The sequence below is a fragment of the Pongo pygmaeus genome, chromosome 7 (assembly GCF_028885625.2).
Source record: "Pongo pygmaeus isolate AG05252 chromosome 7, NHGRI_mPonPyg2-v2.0_pri, whole genome shotgun sequence".
In the NCBI taxonomy this organism is placed as follows: domain Eukaryota; kingdom Metazoa; phylum Chordata; class Mammalia; order Primates; family Hominidae; genus Pongo; species Pongo pygmaeus.
This window is the reverse complement of record NC_072380.2, coordinates 81,594,882-81,615,555: the sequence shown is the minus strand read 5'-3', so window position 1 is coordinate 81,615,555 and position 20,674 is coordinate 81,594,882. Positions and strand designations below refer to the sequence as shown.

The following is a 20,674-nucleotide window of genomic DNA, read 5'->3' as shown; positions in this document are numbered from 1 at the left end:
AAGAAACCTGAGATATTATCTCATCTGGTGGTTTTCAAACTGGGTTCCAAGAAGCTTTAGGCTTTCAAGGGGTACTTCGGGAACCTTGGCAGTGTGTGGGAAGGGGACGAATGTGAGGGAGGCCAGGCAATCTGGCTTGGACTTTACTCAGTTGGATTCAAAAGAAGAAATATTATTTCCATCTGTTTTATAGAGTGACTTTAGACTTTGAGACAATGGTTTTGTTGCTAAAAAAAATATTTTAAAACTCTTGTTTAACTTCCTCATTAAAGAGTATAGCCATGCATGGTGGCTCACGCCTATAACGCCAGCGCTTTGGAGGCCAAGGCGGGTGGATCGCTTGAGCCCAGAAGTTGGAGACTAGCATGGACAACATGATGAAATCCCGTCTCTGCAAAAAATAAAAAAATTAGCCAGGTATGGTGGCACATACCTCTAGTCCCAGCTACTTGGGAGGCTGAGGTGGGAGGATCACTTGAGCCTGGGAGGCAGAGGTTGCAGTGAGCCCAGATTGTGCCACTGCATTCCAGCCTGGGCAACAGAGTGAGACCCTGTCTCAAAAAAAAAAAAAAAAAAGAAAAGGAAAGTATGGAATTTGGGATCCAGAAGATAAAATGCCTTGTCCAACGTGGTATAACTAAGGACAATAGGCCCAGCATTAACTTCAAATGTCCTTTATCTAAAGGATGCAAGAGGCCAGTAGTTTCAGACAGAGCCTGAACATCTCAAGTTTTGTCTTTTATATAAAGGACATTTGCTAAAAACCAGGGGAAATGAGAGAATCTACATTTCCCTGACCTGCGTGTGTGTCCCGACAGTATTCTTAAAAAATGGAAGGCGGGGTCCGGGCGTGGTGGCTCATGCTCCTGATCACAAGGTCAGGAGATGGAGACCATCCTGGCTAACACGGTGAAACTCCGTCTCTACTAAAAATACAAAAAATTAGCTGGGCGTGGTGGCGGGCACCTGTAGTCCCAGCTACTCGGGAGGCTGAGGCAGGAGAATGGCATGAACTCGGGAGGTGGAGCTTGCAGTGAGCCGAGATCGCCCCCCTGCACTCCAGCCTGGGCAACAGAGCAAGACTCTGTCTCAAAAAACAAAAAAAAAAAAAAAAAGAGAAAAAAAGAAAAATGGAAGGCAGAAATACAGCCACAATGGCAAGCTAGACTTTTTTTTTTTTTTTTTTAGCCGTCTGGCTATAAGTCTAAAGTTTGTCAACATTTACCTTGTGACAGACTAAAATTAAGTAAAGAGTTAAAGATGTAATTTGTCTGGATGATTTAGGGCTCTCCTACTCTTTTCATTCAAACCAAAGGGAGGAGTGTAGGATACTTCTGCATGAGTCATTTAGCTAATTACATGGTCTTGGCCTGAGAGTCCTCCTGCTAGAAAAATTGCTTAAACTCCTATTTTATCAATCTAGTCAAAAGTGGCTCTTTTCCTGTGAGACAAAATAGGTGTGGAAAAGACCTTAGAGAGATCAGGCGTGGTCAAAGGAACATGAGTCTCATATAAGTCGGTATAGTTTGTAAGGATCGGCTTGTAAGGCCTAAAATCTCACGTGTTACCTTGGTATTTATTATCTTGGAGCCTCACCGGGACCCCCCAAGGCCTAACTGTGAGCTCCCCTGCTTTCATAGATATGTCGCCTCCAGCAAGAAAGGATGCCCACCTGGCTCATTCCTCTGTCAGCTGGGCCAGCCTCACTCCACCAGGTCTTCAACCTAATGGGTTTTACTTCCTTACCAGCCCACACAATTATTCAAACAAGCCAATTACACCTTCCCCGGGGAGCCTGAGGGCACCGCATTCTCTTGTTACTACTGCCTCCTGCAGCAGCCTCTGCTTGTCCACTCTGTTCCCGGTGCAACCCCCGTGTGCCCTGCATGGTATGTGTTATCCTCCTTCCGTGGGCTGTGAGTTTATGTGACTCTTACGCTGCTGTTGCTCTCATCTGTCCACTGTTGTGTGCCGTGTATTTGGCCATCCCCAGATCCCTAGGATGGACTCCCTCCCTCACCAACAGGGTAAAGAGGAGGTGAATAAAAAAAGATCAGACATTAGTAGTAATACTAAATGGAATTTTCACCGAGAACTAGTGCCAAACAGCCCATCCGTTGGAGTTTTGCTGTTAGGCTATTTCCAAATAGAAATAAATTTTAACTGAAACGATGTGAGCTGGAACTGACCTTTATTAATTTCAGGGCCCCTGAGTTTTCTCACTTGCTCTTTTTAATTTTTATCATTCTCACCTGGAGAGTTTTGGGAGCAATAGCACTCTTCTCTTTCCTGAGATGGCTTAACTATAGTCCTGCCTAGAGGCAAACGGACAAAAAGATGACCCTTCTATTCTTGTCATTTAAATCTTTGCTAACTGCATTATTTCAGTAAAATGTAGCAGGAAGAATTTTTTCTCATCTCCACAGGCAAGAGATTGTAATAAACAGATCTTTTTTTTTGCCATCAGAAACAACCTAAAATTAATATATTTCCAGAGTCTCAGCCCTAGAAACAAAGCTTTAGATGTTATTTCTTTTCCTATTCATGAGATTTACAATAGGAAGGTCATGTTTGCACTAGACTTCGGTTTGAAATTAATCTTCTTTTCTCCTCGGCATTTCTATAGAATCCAGGTACTTCATTATTTAGTCATTTCCAAATATTAAATAGTTGTCATTCTTGAACAACGATCTAATCTTCTCTTTATGGGTGGAGAAACTGAGTTGTGGGACTTACAAATCATTGCCAGGACACAGATCACTCTGAAGGTTATGGCTACTCACTGACATGCTTTTCGACACACGTTCTTAGAGTACAAAATAAAAATGTAACTTGTTTTATAAACAGCATGAAGACCATCCTCTAAACATTAGATTGTATTAATTAAAAGCTCATTTGCATTGTGCCTTATGAGAGAAACTTTATGAAATAAATAAATATGTTTAAACCCCACAACCAAACTCAACACTGAGGCTGTGCTGTAGCCATCTCCCCTCTCTTCTGAATTGTGCCTCATACAGATCACAATATATTCTTGGTTCAGTTGAACAAGGGTTCATTTAAACCACATCTGTTGCTCATCAGACCTCTATTTTAGGAGTGGGGAATTCTTTTTCAGAGATAGATTCTGTCTGGAAGGTCTTATGGCAACAAATAGTCCTCATTAAATTTCACAACATTTTACCAACATACATACAGTACTCGCTGTGACGTGATTATAGAATTCAGGCGAAACTCTGCACCTCCACTTCAAAGGATTCCTCACTTGACTAATTCTAAAGAGTAAATTGATTTTCCCATCATTTGTTGTGTTTGACAATAGAAAGGCTGACACAGCAACATTGCTAAAATGACAGCTCATTTCTATTCAAGGGGAAGGAATTTGTGTTAATATTCTTAATGACAGGCATCTTTATGAGAAATGTGAAATCATTTATCCTTAGCAATAAGCTGACTAGGATTGAAAAGTACTTGGTACTTAGAACGGAAGTAATCTGTCAGGAAAAATTATTTAGACTGATGCAAATTAACCGAATAAATTGGCCTACAGTAGCTTCCTAATTATGGCATGCAGATTCAAGTTTGTGAAAATCAGTTTGAACTGAAGAATCTGGAAACGATCTTTCAAGAAGTGATCTGGCATTCTGTTGGAGGAAAAGATAACATATTTATTTGAGAAATTCTTTTCCCATTCACTAAGAATTTCTGGAAGTTATTTAAAAATCAAGGACGTGTAAATCAACAAAGAACATATTAAGTAAGTGCGCACATGCCTTGCTTTTTCAGAACAACAGTAGTAATACCTTATGAAAATACTGAGGCATGTTCATTGTGATGCCCTAGATTCTAAATAACCGGTAGTGTTTTCTGCAGGGGCGGGGGAGTTGTTCCAACCCTCTCAGGGCTGGCTTGGGCATGGCTCCAAGGGACAAGTCTGAGACATGAGCACTTGGGCCAGTACTTAACAAGCAATGTATAGACTTCGGCTGTGTATTCTGTAGGAGAGTTGTTCTACTCTTAATAGGCACGGTGTTGCACGCCAGTTAACAAGTTTTTATTGGAATCTCAGTCTTCTCTTCCTCGCCAGCTTCACAGCAAACCTTCTTTTAGCTCTTTACCAAAAACTCTAGTAAACTGTGGGAAGAAGCAGTTTACCAGCGTAGGAAATTTAATTAGTCTGGAAAAAAAAAGGTGTAAATTGCAGGAAAATGTAAACTGCCTCCATGTAATTAATGACTGGGTTTTTCTGTTTAGCATTTATATAGAACTTTCTTTTGAGAGAACACATGAATTTTTGGAGACAAACTAACTTGGGTCCAAATCCTAGCTCTACAGGTTTGTGATTTTTTTTTTTTTTTTTAAAGCCTCGTTTCTTTACTTAGAACTAGAATGACCAGTATAGGAATTACAAAATCTGAAAGGAAATAGCCGTGTCCTGCATGTGTAAGGACTCAGTATCATTCAGTTTCTCCTTCCTTTTCTGAGAGTCTTTTATGGCATGAACGTTCTTAAGCACTTGTTCAGTATTATCTGCCTTGAGTGAGCAAAAAGCATATGCCCTTTCCAGGGAGCATTAGCTGAGGAGTGACTCTGACAGTTGCCCAAGTTTCTGTGTTTAAATAGAAATATTAAATTATATGAAGGCAAAACAACAGGGACCCAAAAAGATGGTGATTGACAATCATTAATAATAAAATAACCTGAGTGTTGTGACTTCAGCCCCAGGGACAGGCAGTCATTCAAGCAGGTAAACTCAGAGTGTTAGGGTTGGTGTTTGACATCTTAAGAAAGTTTTTGCAAGAAAACAGTGGATTCCAGACACAGAAAAAATTGAACACGGTCCAAGAAATTCAATATGTGCCAAATCCAGTTTTTCACCTCCTCTTCTTGTAAGTACGTAGAGGCATAGATTACAAATGTGAAACTGCACATGCCAGAGGGCAGGAGTGTGGGAACGCACAGGAGCAGGCATTGGGCGGAGAGTATAAAGAGGAAGCAGTGGTGGGGACTAGGACCCTGGACACAAGCCGACTGCAGAGGTTGCAGTCTGTGTGAGATGCTGATAAGGATGTGCTGAGACTTAGACAGGAAAAAGCCTCATTCTGCAGAATCTGGAAAGTACCCATGTCTGGGGCTGGCAGGTGCATTAGGAAGAAGAAGCTGAGGCTAAGGCTGGAGCCTGAGGCAAGGGTGACAGACAGCCAAGGGAGTGATAACAGGCGGTGCCTACGAGGAATTGCTATAAGGCTTTGAACCATGCCAGGCTGAGTAACCTGAGCCCCATGTGTGATTGATTTCGCGAACGCAGTTTTTACCCCGAAATTTCCTTATGTTGCAATAAAGTTAAGTTCTGCACTTAAGATGTCTGTGTGCTATACTGGAATGCACAGGGTAGAACAATGATGCTATTACTAAAGTGGGAAGGGTGGTAGGTAAATGTGGCCCTCTCAATATGCCTAGTCATTCTTATTTTGGGGAAAATTTATGCAAATAAATATTATGGGAAATTTTGGAGTGGGAAGAAACCACAAAAGGAAGGGCTGAAAGCAAGGGTTAGAAGAAGGAGGTTGCAAGGTGTATCCTGACACTTTTCCTGAGCTCCCATCTTCCCTCCAACTGGTCCCTTCCTGAGTCCTTGCTCAGAGGGCAGCTGTGACAGGCACCTTGGAAAGCTGGCTGTAGCCGGGTGCTGTGACATGCACCTGTAGTCCCAGATACTCAGGAGGCTGAGGCAGGACAATAGCTTGAGCTCAGGAGTTCCAGATCAGACTGAGCAACATGGTGTGACCCCTCTCTCGAAGAGGAGGAGGAGGAGGAAGAAAAGAAGAAGAAGAAGAAGAACAAGAAGAATAAGAAGAGGAAGAGGAAGAGGAAGAGGGAGAAGAAGAAGAAGGAGAAGAAGAAGAAGGAGAAGGAGAAGGAGAAGAAGAGGAGGAAGAAGAAGAAGAAGAAGAAGAGGAGGAGGAAGAAGAAGAAGGAGAAGGAGAAGGAGAAGGAGAAGAAGAAGAAGAAGAAGAAGAAGAAGAAGAAAGCAAGCTGTATATCCTGGAGGTGGTTCTTCTCCTTTCCTGAGACCATGGAGGAAGAAAACAAGAAGAAGAAGAACAAGAAGAAGAAGAACAAGAAGAAGAAGAAGAGGAAGAAGAAGAAGAAGAAGAAGAGGAAGAAGGCAAGCTGTATATCCTGGAGGTGGTTCTCCTCCTTTCCTGAGACCATGGTCCTTGCTTGACTGTTTCCCCTTTTTTAATTCTATCTGGTTATAGCAAAAGGAAAATCATGAAATGCAGACATTAGTGAGCCTGGGCATCACTTTTTGTCATGCAGACTATAGATTATAATCTAAAAAAGGTTATCCAGATAGTTAAAGGCCACATTTGTTCAAACATCCACAGAGCAGTTCAACTTTCCAAGGGCAGAATTAAAAATTTCTTAAAAGTGAAATTTGTTTTCTGCTTTCATTTATTTGTTTTTCTGGGACCAAAACTGTGTGCTTTACTATAAAGTTGAGATTTGGTGAATTGAGCCAACTTAATTTTTAGGTCTTGTCTTTAAGTATTTAGATCATGTAAAAACTTTTTAATAGAGAACTCTGAACATTATTCATTCATTTAACAAACATTTATTGAATGTTCCATGTGTGTCAGAGCTGCTGTTGGTGCATATAAGATGTGGTGCCTGCTTTCAAGAGGGTGCAAATAAGAAGGAGGGTCTATTTTTTCATGCAAATATTTTTCCATATAAACTATGTTTCTAGAAAGGGTTATCTTAATTTCAGAATTTAAAAATTACTAAATATGAGGAAAAGACATTCGTCAAAAAGTCAACTGAGCTTAAAGGAAAAAAAGGAAAATGTGGAATAAGGACTAGTTAATGGTAGTGGGTATGGAGTCAGATTTCTGGGTCCATATCCAACCTTGGCCCCTGCAAGCCTGTAAACTTGGCCAAGTCAGTCAAACTCTCAGAGCCTATTTCCTTGCTTGTAAGACTGGGACCAGGAGAATTCTACGTCATGGAGATGTTGCATAAATTAAATTAGATAATGTATGTACAGCACTTACTTGTACATGGTAAGTATGTATTTAATAAATCTTAGCTGTTACTGTTATATATAATGTTAGTAAGTAAAACAGACATCTTTCTCAGTCATTTTGTTTTGTTCTTTAAGAGAATGTTTTTGTTTTTTGCTTTGTTAGGGACAGGGTCTTGCTCTGTTGCCCAGGCTGGGTTGCAGTGGACACAATCATAGCTCATTGCAGCCTGGAACTCTAAGGTTCACGTGATCCTCCTGCCTCAGCCTCTCGATTAGCTGGGACTACAGGTGAGGCGTGAGCCACTGTGCCGGCAAGAACGTTGCTTTTCTATTGCGAAATATAATATGAGCCCTAGAAGTTTTAGGTATGGTCAGTAGGAGTATAAAAAGGCATTAGAATGCTAAGAAGGCATATTGGAATTTAAATCCTAAATTCCAGAACCAGTGCTCTTTCCAGTATTCTCTCTTGGCATCCTTCTAAACTCTGCCGTTTAGTAGCTGTGAACATTAATGGTGTAAGTAACCTTCACAGCTTGTTTCTTAGTCTGTAAAATGGGTCCCACAATGCCTGTCCAATCCACTTCATTGGAAGCATTATGAAGACCAAATAAAATAAGGTCAGTGAAAACAGTTTGCAATAAGTAGTATGATGTATAAATAAAGGTTATTAATAAATCATTATGAGTTTCTCCTGAGCTATGGTACTGATTATTGATGACTGACTGGCAAAACATATGGTTGTGATTATAAATACAGTCTCCCTCGCTCCCTTGGTCTCCTTGGAGAATTGATTCCAGAGCCCCACTGCAAGATACCAAAATCAGGGATGCTCAAGTCCCTGATATATAATGACATAATATTTGCATATAATCTACACACATCTTCCGATATACTTTAAATCCTCTCTAGATTACTTATAATACCCAATGTAAGGTAAGTGCTATGTAAATATAATATACTGTATTCTAAAATTTGTAATTTTTTATTGTTGTATTTTTTCCCCTGAATAGTTTTTCTATCCAAGGTTGGTTTAATCCACTGATGTGGAACTGTGGATATGAAGAGCTGACTATAATTTAAGTGGAAATTACTTTCAGTTTACAGAAATAGATTATAGTTAGGAGACCTGGATCCTAGTTGTTCACTTTGCCTCTAATCAGCTGTTTATTTATACAAATTACTTAATTTTCCTTAATTAATTTTTAAAAATTTGTATTTGAAAATAATTTCAAACTTACAGAAAAGTTGGAAAAATAGTAGAAAGGACACTTACATACCAGTTACCCATATTCATTTATGGTTAACCACTTGCCCCAATGTCTTGCCTTATCAATTTCATTCCCCCCCCCGCCCCTCTCTTTATATATATACAAACAGAGATTTTATAAAATTATGTATATATATATATTCCTCTCTTGAACTATTGACAGTAAACTGCACACATCATGATCTTATACCACTATACATTAATATTTCAGTATGTGTCACCTAAGATGTGCCTCTGTTTCTATTTCTTTAAAATGGGCACAAGTACTTAGTTATGTAGCATGATCCATAAGGTTGTCAAAACTAAATGAAATGTTTAAAGGCATGTTGAAAAGTATAAATTGTTATATAAAATTAAAGGTTGTATATTTCATAAACTATGGGGAAAATCAAATTACTTAAAACTTCAGAGGATTTACAAATGTTAGTAGAGTGCAAACGAAGAGAGCCCATTATCTAGCCAGCTTTAGTGCCAAATTTTTCTCAGCGGTGAGAGCAAAAGAGACTGATGCCCTCACCCTCTGTGTCATCCTTTTTGAGTTGCATTCCTCCTGCAAGGACTTACATCTTTTGTTGGTGCTCTTTCTCATTTCAACAGTTTGCCATTTTATGTGGTCTTTTTGGTGGAAGTTATAAGCATGTTTGAGGCAAGGTGATAGAAACTAAAGAGCAGTTGCTACTTGATGGAAGATCAAGAATACAGCTGTTAAGAGTTTAGTTAAGAGCTCAGCTTTATTTCTTCTGGTCTTTTCTTTGAGTAGTGAAAATGGCATACCTTATTTTCATTATAAACAACAACTGAGATACAAATAGGAAATAGGGAAGCATTGTTTTATAGAAGTGTCTAATGTATAGGCTTAGCTGAAAATAGTATAAATATAAAAAAGAAAGAGATCATGTCCTTTGCAGGGACATGGATGGAGCTGGAGGCCATTATCCTTAGCAAACTAACTCAGGAAGAGAAAACCAAATACCGCATGTTCTCACTTATAAGTGGGAGCTGAATGATGAGAACACATGGACACAATGGCAGGGAGCAACACACACTGGGGCCTGTCATACGGTGAGTGGTTGGGAGGAGGAAAAGCATCAGGAAGAATAGCTAATGGAAGCTTGGCTTAATACCTGGGTGATGGGGTGATCTGTGCAGCAAACCACCATGGCACACATTTACCTATGGAACAAACCTGCACAACCTGCTCATGTATCCCTAAACTTAAAATAAAAATTGGAAATTTAAGAAAAGGAAAATAGTATGAACAAAGTATTCTTATGGATCAAAAAATAACTTTCATAGAATCCCTTTTTCAACAGCATTCACTATTATAAAGTTTAGCTATAAAAAAAGATAATTATTCTGCCACTTTATCTTCACATTCTCAACAGAATTCACACTTTCATAAGAAGTTGTAATACTGGTAAGCCTGATATTTTTATAATTCTAACCAGATTTGCAATTACATTTTCCAGTGGATTGAAGTATGACCAATAACCTAAAAATATGAACGAAAATGCTCTTTTTCCTATGACATATTTCTTTCATTGCTCTGGAAATCATAATGGCTTTCTTGAGATACTTACAACATCAAAAAGGAAATCTAGAACATGTCTTAAAAACAAAACTTTTTTAAAAAGTCAAAATCATACTTAGGATATTCTAAATTAATCTTTTTATTTTGAGTTATTAAATTGTTATTCCTTATAGTACAAAATAAAAAATGGAAGTTATGACTAGGAAATACATTTATAATCTATTAATGAATACTGCTACTTCTTTTACAAATAAATCAGTTTCAAATGCAAATTATATAGATGCATAATTGCATATACAGTCATGTAATTTATTAAGCTATGAAGAATATTGCTTATATACTTCTCTTGGGAAAGTTCCAGTACCTGAGGAAGTATTCAAATGTTTATTTCCCAGTAAGGTGACATTACTAAGGGGACAATTCAACTGTTCTAATGCAATAGGTAGCCCTAATATTGACAAAATATGGTATATTTGAAATCATTTGAAGTATTGGGCAGTGAAGTGGGATCCAGAAGACATGAGTTCTAGCACTAATTACCTCACTCAGGTGTTTAAACTTAGGCAAATGGTCAACAGTGGATAGTGTATTCTTTAAGCATATGTTAAAAAATGCTTTTACAAAGAAGTTTCTCTATGATAAAGCTGCATATTTGCACAGATCATCCATAGCAACAGTGCTTGGTGATCTCAATTAGAACAGATTTTCCATAAGGAGTACATCTGAAAAAAAAAGCTTTTTCTTGTATTTGTTCCAGCCCCAATCATCACTTACACTGCCTGATTACTCACGGTAGCCCTCAGCAAGAAAGTTCATGGTCGAAAAGGGAGCTGGACTCATCTCTTTTCCTTGTTGGGTCCTGATGTAAAGTGGACACATGAACTCATTTTCATCCTGGTAGAATTTACTGACTCGTACTTTTTAAAAAGATAAAGCCTGAGTTTAGAACTCTGCCTTGTAAGAATGAGCTTTGTGATTTTAGGCAGGTCTCCCAACAAACCCAGTCCTCAGTTTCCTCAGATGCAAAATGAGAGATTCTGCTTAGATGATCTCTAAGGTATGCCTCCAACATTCTGCTTAGATTTAGCTTAGATTGTTGGAGGTATGCCTCCAACATTCTGTGTTTCTATGATATCCTTTCCTGGAAAATCCACTGCAAATTCTAGGTTATTGAAGCAACAACAACAAATAAGATTCAGTAGTTTTGACAGTGTGCAAAAATTTCTTCTTTCTTCTAAGTAATTTAAAACCTTTTACCTCAGTTGCTAATTGTCCAACAAATGAGGATGCCATTCCCAGACAAAATTTTTACAATCCATTCACACTGCAGAAAAAAAAAAACCCAATACGATTTACTATGAAATTAACAGGGTGTTTTAATTTATACTATGTGGCAGATAGTGGACAGGCCTATATATCTAGCACTATCCATAAAAATCTGGTCTAGCTGTTATTTTACAGGTCCTTGAAAACAGAATTGTCACAATCTCCTCAGTTCAGCTCTCAAGAGAAATTAATTGATAACATAGAATCCTGAGTGGCTGGCATGTGAGTGACACCCAGCTATACAATTTCACATCTAATCAAGGAAGATGGGAATTCTAGTTGGCCTATTGTCTATTTGAATCTGTTTCTGGATGGAATCCAGCTGGCGCAAATGCAGCCCTGGAGAGTGATGTGGGCAGAAGATGGAAACAAAAAATCTGAGCCAGAGAATCAGTGCATGAGATAGTGCCTTCCACATTGTCAAAAGAATGCCCGGGTTAGTTGTGAATGTGCTGCTGATTAGTTTCCTAAAATTCTCAATGACTAAAATATAATGTTCTATCCCAGTAGTCCTTGATCATTCTAACTGTGAATGCGTAATGAAGGCCTTTAGGATGTACTGGCTCTACCACCTTGAAGCTATGCTTGATAGATGCAGAGGCTCAAAACTCAACTTGTCTTACTGTTTCTCAAAATATAAGAGAGAGAAGGCAATTTAAAAAAATGATGAGAATAAGAATAAATGCAAAATTGTACATAATTAAGAGCTAAAATTATATGACAAGATTTTAAGTGGAAAAAGAGCACAGATGAGAGAGAGATTATTGATGGTTGGAAGAGTTAGGAAAAGAAAGTTCCATGGAGGTAATGAGGCTTGAGTCTTTCTTTTCAAGGATGGGTGGAATTTGGACATGCAGAACCATGATGGGAGGCAGCCCTAGCCCAGAAAACAGTGTGAGCACGTGCCTTGTAGCAGAAGTAAAGATGTAAATTCAGGACATGTTGAACCACTTTAGGAAAGAGCAGAAACTGTATAGGGGGAGTGGGATGGTTATAGTGGAAAAGATCATGGAGGTTCTTAATTGCTGGTCCTTTATTTAGACTGGATGCTGCAGAAAATTGGGAGACAGGTGTTTTAGAGTAGTAGAGTGATATGATGAAACAGTGTAGAAATAAGATGAGTTTAATGGCAGTAGGTAAGACGAGTGGAGATAACAAAGAGATAAGGTACAGAGCTTATTTCAGATGCACGAGGTGATGCAGAACCGGACTGAAGTTCTTCCTCTTTCCTCCAACCATTCTTTTTAGTTTCAAGGAGAATGCTTAGGCTGGGTACAGTGGCTTGCACCTGTAATCCCAGCACTTTGGAATGCTGTGGCAGGGGACTGCTTTAGCCCAGGGGTTTGAGCAACATTTGGGAGACCAGTTGGGCAACATAGGGAGACCCCATGTCTATAGAAAATAGGAAAAATTTAGCCAGGCTGGTATGTGATTGAGGTCCCAGCTACTTGGGAGGCTGAGGTAGGAGGATCAATTAAGCCCAGGAGGTCAACACTGCAATGAGCCATGATCATACCACTGCACCTTGCCTGAGTGACAGAGAGAGACACTTTCTCAAAAAAACAAACAAAGGGGAATGCTTTATTTATTTAAGCTTGTCTTAAAGGAAAAGCAGAGTTTGCCAGTAAAGAAGGAGAATAATGCCATCTAGGTGAAGGGAATGGCAGAATGCAGGCAAAGAGATGATGGCATGCTCCTGAAAGGTTAACTAATTTGCTCAAAATCACACTATTAATAGTAGCCAAGTTCTAGAATCCAGATTTCTAATGTCTTTCCACTGTACCACCCTGCCTCTTTTTCCTAGCTCCAACACTTCTGTCATTATTCAGCAAATTTTATTTCATTGCTAATAGTGTGCTTAATTGTTTTTTCAGACTTGAAAAATTACCAGGGAAATAATAAAATATACATTTTAATTTTATTTGCCCAACACGAAATATGATTTGCCTGAAGCAGATGAGGAAGTTAAGTGGAGTATTCTAAGCTTCCAAAGGGGTTATGACAATGGTAGAAGCAATTGTAGGAACACTTCTAATTTCACTTCTGAGACTACTGTAGTAGTTCACCAGAATGTTAGATGAATAGACAGCTATTTTTGTAGAAGAATGGCTAATGAGAATAACAATTGCTATACATAAAGTTTTTCATATAGCTTATTTTTCCCTCTGTTTTCTGTCCTGATTTTTACATCAAAAAGGTAAAGTGACTCTGTATGACAGAACATGTTTTGACTGCATTGTATTCTTTTTTCTGACTTCTCTACTTATTCATTTTTCTCTTCTTAGAAGGACCAAACTTCTCCAATTCCAGAAGTCTTTGTACCTCCAAGACAGATCTAAAAGCGTAACATGTAGGAGTAGAATCTTGAAATCTGAACTTAGACAATCCAAAATTAAGAAGTTTGGAAATATCAACTCATGTTTCAGTCCCCAATCTCTATACCAGGACCCTGGCCCATTGACCTAAGTGGGTACTAGATGAAGAGACCTAGTTTTAAGTTTGGCAGCTAAACCCAACGTTTGTGCTTGCTGAAGATGATGTTTATTGATCTAACTATGGCATTTGTGTATTATTCTTTTCTGTCTGGTTCATTGCACTGGATGTCTCAACAATTCAGTTGCTAGCCATTAATGGCTTCCAAATATAAACTGGCTCATGTCAATTAATCCCTCATGTCTGGCAACCCTGAGTGAGAAATAGATTACAGGTGCTGATACTTAGGCTGGTGTTTCTTGCAGGGGAACTAGGGAATATGGTTCAGAAAACCCATCTGGGTAAAATAGAACAGGCCAAAGTCTTCATTAAAAACTTGAATGGGACCCAAGTCTCTTTTGAAGAACGAAAATGCTGTCAAGTCTCCATAGTCAATGCTATTCCCACAAATTTTCAGTAACAGGGCTACATTTCAGTTCCAGATTTTGCTGACTCAAGCTCTGTATTCTTTCAGTCATGCTGCCTCCAACATATAATGCAAGAGTTTGAAATGGCAAACACAATCTTCTACTTCTAAGAAATCTATACTTAGTCCTGAAAACTGCCCATTGATTTAGTAGGAAGACTTGACTAGAGAACGGCCCTCTTATTTTGAAGAGGAAATGGTTGAAACAAATAAAACAAAAAAGGACAAAACAAGAGGGGATAGAAAGAAAAGCAGGGGAATGGGGAAACCTTTCCCAAATCATAAAATTAAGGATGATGAAGAAGGGAATGTGTATTTCATTTGTAAATAAGTCATTGGTACATTCTGTGAAAGGATGTAAATCAGCCTCCCCCAAGGTAGAATATGAAGGTTTGTGAGCATAGGCAACTTAAATATTTCATCTCTTCTTGCCTCTAGACTTTTTAAATTTTATGTTCCTCTCCACTAACAGTCTTAGTCAAAAGAAGAGAATTATAGGTGTTATGCAGATGTAGTTGAGTATTTTGACTCGAATATCCATAACTTCCCCAAAGTTACAGAAATGCTAGATTGTTACTTGGCCAACCATTTTCTTAATCTGGGATTTTTTTTTTTTTTTTAATCTAGGGCGGCATATGCCTTATGAAAATCACAGTTGTGTATTCTGTCTAATGCCCACCAATGATCAGAAAATTAGATTGTATCTATTTAAATTATATTATTAAACATTGAGTGCTTGCTTCGGCAGCACATATATTATTAAACATTGATATACACATATATTTACCTATGTTTGCATTATAAAGTTCTATTGAGTGTAGTCTGTTCACAGATAACAGATAAACATTTGTTCCGTAATGACCATTGTCACTTTGGGAATGTATTGTGTTGCCGAATGAAATTCCATTTTCAGTAGCTTTAGATTGAGCCACCATTTCCCTGTGTCCTGGGCTTGATACCTCAGTATTTTTCTCTCTTTTGTCCTCTATTTGACTAATCACCAAGTTGTATTATTGTTATTTATTTCTTCACCATGTTTCTTACACCCATCCTTTCCTTATTCCCACTGCATCGATGGGAATAGACAACATTTTTTTAAAAATTTATTTGAACTCTGGGGATCAATTGTCTTGTTATCCCCCTCTCTCTTTCTCTCTCTGTCTCTGCTCACTCACTGTCACTCTCGTTTTTCCTTAATCTCTCCTCATTCTTAAAAACCTACTGCTTGAACTTCCTAAGGCATCTGTTTAGCTATCAAGTCCAACCTCTCTACCTGATGTGTTAGGACACTCTAGAATCTGGCCTGACTTAACTATGACATGAAATGCTTATTACAGCAAGGCACAGAGCAGGGGCAAGAGAGGATCACAGTGTTTCCCCTCCTCTTCCGTTCCTTTTTTTTTCTTCTTTGCCTCTATCCTCTTTTCCTCCCTCTTCCTCTTTCTCTTCTTTGCCAAGTGGCCATCTTCATTATATTTCCAAATTGTGTCATACAGATCATTAGATTAAAAAGGGCTATTTTTATTTGAAAAGGACATACTCACTTTATCACCAAGCCTCAGCTCAAGCCATTTCTTTTGCTGTCTTGGAACAAAAATGTAGCTTTTGTGTTTTGTGTTTGTGCAGTTTCTCTGTTCTATATTCTGTGTTAAGCATCTTATTTAGTTATCTCATTTAATCTTTATAACAACCTTTTGTGATAAACATAACTCCATTTTACAGAGAAGGAAACTGAGACAAAGTAAAATAAAAAGATTTAATCTGTTTGATATCGGGTCCATATCATAAATCTCATTTACTAAATCTAAACATCACATATGAAAAAGAATGTGATAACACATGTAAAGCCTCTAGGCATCCCAAGTGAAAAATATTACATGTCCTATGCTTTTATTTATCTGTTATATTCGGAAAACTTTCTTTTCTTTTACCAGCATAAAGTTCTCAGAAGAAAAAAAGAGAACATGATTTGTAGGGGGCCTGTCTTTTCTGGGATGCACTTTTTATAAGATGAAAGTTAAAAGCTGGTTTCAAGAATTTCTGGATGCACGGTAAAGCACATCCGTTTACAGGGACATTCTATTCAGGAAAAGATTGATTATTGGCAGGTGAAGGTTAAGGGTGAAACTTTAAATTGGCAGGAAGTCTATTCAGAACACATGTTATATGACAGAAAGGTGATTGGGAAGCAAAGGCATATTTGTGATAGGAGTTTGAAGATAATATCTAGAGGTGCACACTTCTAAAGTAACTGATCAATAATGTACATTGGAATGCAACTAGTCTTTTCCCACCATAATTCTGGTATAGCTAATATCTTTTAATTGTGTAACCTTTAGTTTTACTTTAAATTAATATAGCAGATTATGCCTGTAACATCATACCAAAAAAAACTGGACAATAAACAGAACTCTTTGTATTTCAGATTTCCATTTTGGTTTTTAAGAATGCGCTAAATGTGCCAGTGTTGTTCAGGAAAATGGGAGGACACTTAGACTGAATAATCTTTGAGTCTCTGTCATCAAAGGAATACAAGGAGATTTTCCTGAGTTCTTGAAACAAACCTGTCTCAGAAATTCTTTGCGTACTATGAAGTGGAAAAAGTTGCATGTATTAGTAACCCTATTTACTGATTGGAAAGACCATAGGACAAAATAAAAAATTAGTTCAGAATTTCTGTTAATTCTAGCAACAGAACTAGCATCTGGCTACAGCAGTTTGTTGCTCAGCTGAAGATTTGGTCAATGCCAACAAAAGAATAGAGCAAAACAAAGAAGAGCGAGAGGAAAACTACATGACAGTAGATGAAATCTACATCAGAGTCCGTTGCTTAAGAACAGACAATTCAATTGTTATGGTATAATGTGATTGGATATGTAATAAGAAAAATCCCCATCTTACAAGGATACTGTTTTATGAAAATGTCTAGGCTTGCTCATGAATTGATTGTCCATCCAGCTTTAGAATGTTTTTTAGTTTATATTCAACAAGAGCCATGTGGACTCTTGCCAGTTCCCAAACACCACTCCCATCACCAGCCTTCTAACTTTATTTTAGAATTTGATTAGTATGACCCAAAATTTATAGATTTATTTTGAGAGAGTCTACCTTTTACAATTAAAACTTTTGATTGAGAAACACAATGTGTCTGTTCATTTATTCAGCACAGAGGTTTAGTATTAATCTCACCACAACAGTTAAGCAGTAGCATGTTCAAGTCCCATAGATTCATATTTTAGAAAATGTAGACATAGTTTCCTACAGGTTTGTACCTGTGTAGTAAACAAAAACAAAAATAAAATAGCGCAAGAAAAATTTTACCTTTGAAGGAATTTTTTTTTCTAATTAAAAGTGGCTTAGGGCTGATGTGGTTGCTCACACCTGTATAGTACCAGCACTTTGGGAGGCTGAAGTGGGAGGACCACTTGAGGCTGGGAGTTTGAGATCAGCCTGGGCACCATAGTGAGACCCAGTCTCTAAAAAATTAAGAATAAAAAATAGCTGGGTATGGTGGTGCATGCTGGCAGTCCTAGCTACTCATGAGGCTGAGGCAGGAGGATCGCTTGAGCCCAGAAGATGGAGGCTGCTGTGAGCTATGATCTTGCATTTGCCCTCCAGCCCGGATGGGAGAGTGAGACATTGTCTCAAAAAATTAAATTAAATTAAAATTTAAAAAGTTTAATACACTACTGTGCAAGAGTACCTGGACCACATATTTAGAGGGCAACGAAGACTAGCTTAGCGGCTACAGGTGATGATGGTGTCGAATGTAATTGTTAATGCCTCTCTTTGAAAATGTGATAGATGTTTGCTAGGGAGAGGGAGGGACCTCCAGAAATACTGCCTTGCCCATCATCCCAGGCAGTTCCAGTTTCTTTCCTCTCCCTGGCTGAGGGCAGGTGCAGACCAGATGATCAGAAAGCTAGAACTGAATATCCAATGTCTAAGGACATATTTGCTAAGTGCCATTCAGTGTCTTGTTAGAGAATTTCACAGTCAGCTGCCCTTCCAGGGAAAAGGCACAAATAGAAGGTTCAATGTTTGATGACGCGTGCAGAGTTTGAGAATGGTAAGGGGCTCAAGCTGATTGCTTTCAGCTTTTTTGTTAAATTTGGTTTGAAGGTGAAGTCTAAATGGTATCTTGCTTTATCAATTACTTCTGGAAGCTCGATCTGACTCTCTACAATGTTTTGCCAGTTTTGATTAATATTTCTTTCTAGATGGTGAGCCAGGAGGAAAGAAGAGAAGCACATGACCCTTAGTGAATCCAAATCCCTGCTAGGGTACAGGGATAGGGTCCTTTGTTCCCCAACAGCACAGCACGGTGGCCCAGGGCCTGCTCTTTATTATCCTTGGTGCGGGACCCAGGGCTTCACGCTTCATTCCTCCCTCAATGTGTATTTAACTGTCACTACTGTCCCTACAGAGCCATTAGCTCAGTTGCTCCAAATCCCTAAATGCCAAGAGCACCTCCCTCCTTCTCTCTCTCTCTCTCTCTCAATTTCTCTCCCTTGCTCTCTCCCTCCTTTCCTTATTCCCCTGCCTTTGGTGGCAGAAGAAAATGCTAAAGGAAGGCACATTGTAAATACATAGGATTAATGACTGACATAGCTGAACGATTGTCATTCCTGCATCCTAGGTCTGGATCTATGTATGCACCAATCAACCCTCTCTCACTTCCATTTATTGAACATACAGTACTGGATATGCACTGAGCTAGGTGATTTATGTGTTTTCTTTACAATGTTCCCAAGATAAGTACTCCTATCTGTATTTTACAGAGGAAGGAGCTGAATCTCAGAATGGGTCAGTTCGCTGTCCAAGGCCACACAGCTAGAGAGGTGGTCCCTGGATTAGAACACAGGTCTGTTTGAACCCAGAGCCTGTACTCTCCTGCTCCAAAGCCATATTTGGGATTTTATGATAGAGTGGCAGCCAATACATGTAATTTCTACTACAGTTAAAGCTGAACTTGATAGGGATTTTTCGTATAATACTCAAGCTTAATCTGGGGCATTTATTTCACTTTCTGCCTTAGGGGCATTTTTCTTAAGTTTCCCCCAAATAAAATCCACTGAGTTTCATTTTTTTTTTTTTGTTTCCTGTCCTGGGTGGGGAGGAAGCTACTGGAGCCAGTGAATGGCTCTAAAGTGGGGTAACTCTAGAGAGGAAAGTGCCTTGAGTGTTCGAATGTCCTGGTGAGTTTAGTAAGCACACTTATTAGGGTCTTCTGTGGGTCATTAAAGTGGACCAGGCCAGTCTCTGTCACTCTACCTGAGAAGTCAAGGAATAAACAAGCAAACTATAGAGCAGAATAAAAAATAAAGCAATTGTTTTAAGTGCAATCCATAGATAACCAGTGGTCAACATGAAGGGAAGAAAAGCATTGCTGGAAGAGGTAGCGGTCAGGGAGGCTTCTCCAAGGAGGTGGAACTTAAGCTGAAACTTTGAAAGATGAATATATAGAGGTGATAAGGATGAACTGAGTGGTGCATTTTACACACAGGCTTGTGAATGTAGACTTAGAAGGAACCGTGCACATGATGACAAACTCATTTTAAAGACAAGATAGAAAACTAGAGTGGTTAGGGCTGAAAGAAAAGTCTAGCAAGTGGAGATGCTGTGCTGCCCACTTTAGCTGGAAGGAAGGGTAGACTTCTGAGGTTGTGGGGATTTGGCGGGGAGAAATGGTTGAAAAGTTCGGGTCAAATAACAGAAGGCCAGCACATTAGAATAGGACTGAAATTCATTTTGTGGGTAGTAAGGGTCCATGTGGTAATTTTCAGACTAGAAGTGCTTTGATGAAAGTGACATTTTAGGAAGCTGAGTCTGCAGTAGTAGACAAAAGCGGGAAATGGAGGCAAGTGGACCATTTAGGAGGCTGTTGCAATGGCCCACATGTGAGATGATCATTGCACTGGGATGGTAGCTATGGGCCACATGTGGGAGATATTTTAAAGGAAGGACTCACAGAATTTGATGACAGATTGGCTATAGGGGAGAGGGAAATATGAGAGAGGAAAAAAAGGCTAACAGGCGAATTCCCCACCTCCTCAGGATATTAAGATAGATTAAAAATAATTTAAATAGGAAACATATTTCAGGACAAATTTTTTCAAGAAGATATCTCCTTTCAAAAATTTTCATGGTTCTAACCTAAATAAAAGGTGAATTTACCACATGATCATAGACTTAATTTCACACATGAGCCTCCTTCTCCCCAAAGTCAATAATGATAAAAGTAACCATCTATTTAGAGTCTGGTTTTAAAAATTTTAATCTCCTTAAATTTACTTCATGCTCTCCACACAAAAATATTGCACAGGGGAAAAAATACCAGATGTCCTGAGCTGACCTTTTGGTTGGCCTCATCTATGTGGCGATGGTTGGGGAAATCTCAATGCTATATATAGCTCAGTATCATAAATCATGCTTTTTTTTTGTTTGTTTTTTAGACGGAGTTTCACTCTTGTCGCCCAGGCTGGAGTGCAATGATGCGATCTCGGCTCACTGCAACCTCCGCCTTTCGGGTTCAAGCAATTCTCCTGCCTCAGACTCCTAAGTAGCTGGGATTACAGGTGCCCACCACCATGCCTGGCTAATTTTTGTATTTTTAGTAGA

At 38.8% G+C, this 20,674-nt stretch overlaps 1 protein-coding gene across 13 annotated transcripts in view; it reads right to left on the bottom strand.

The window, feature by feature from the left end:
- The window catches only part of SULF1 (sulfatase 1), a 191,504-nt gene that overhangs the window by 167,584 nt on the left and 3,246 nt on the right, over window positions 1-20,674 (bottom strand). The gene's annotated exons all lie outside the window — the stretch shown is intronic.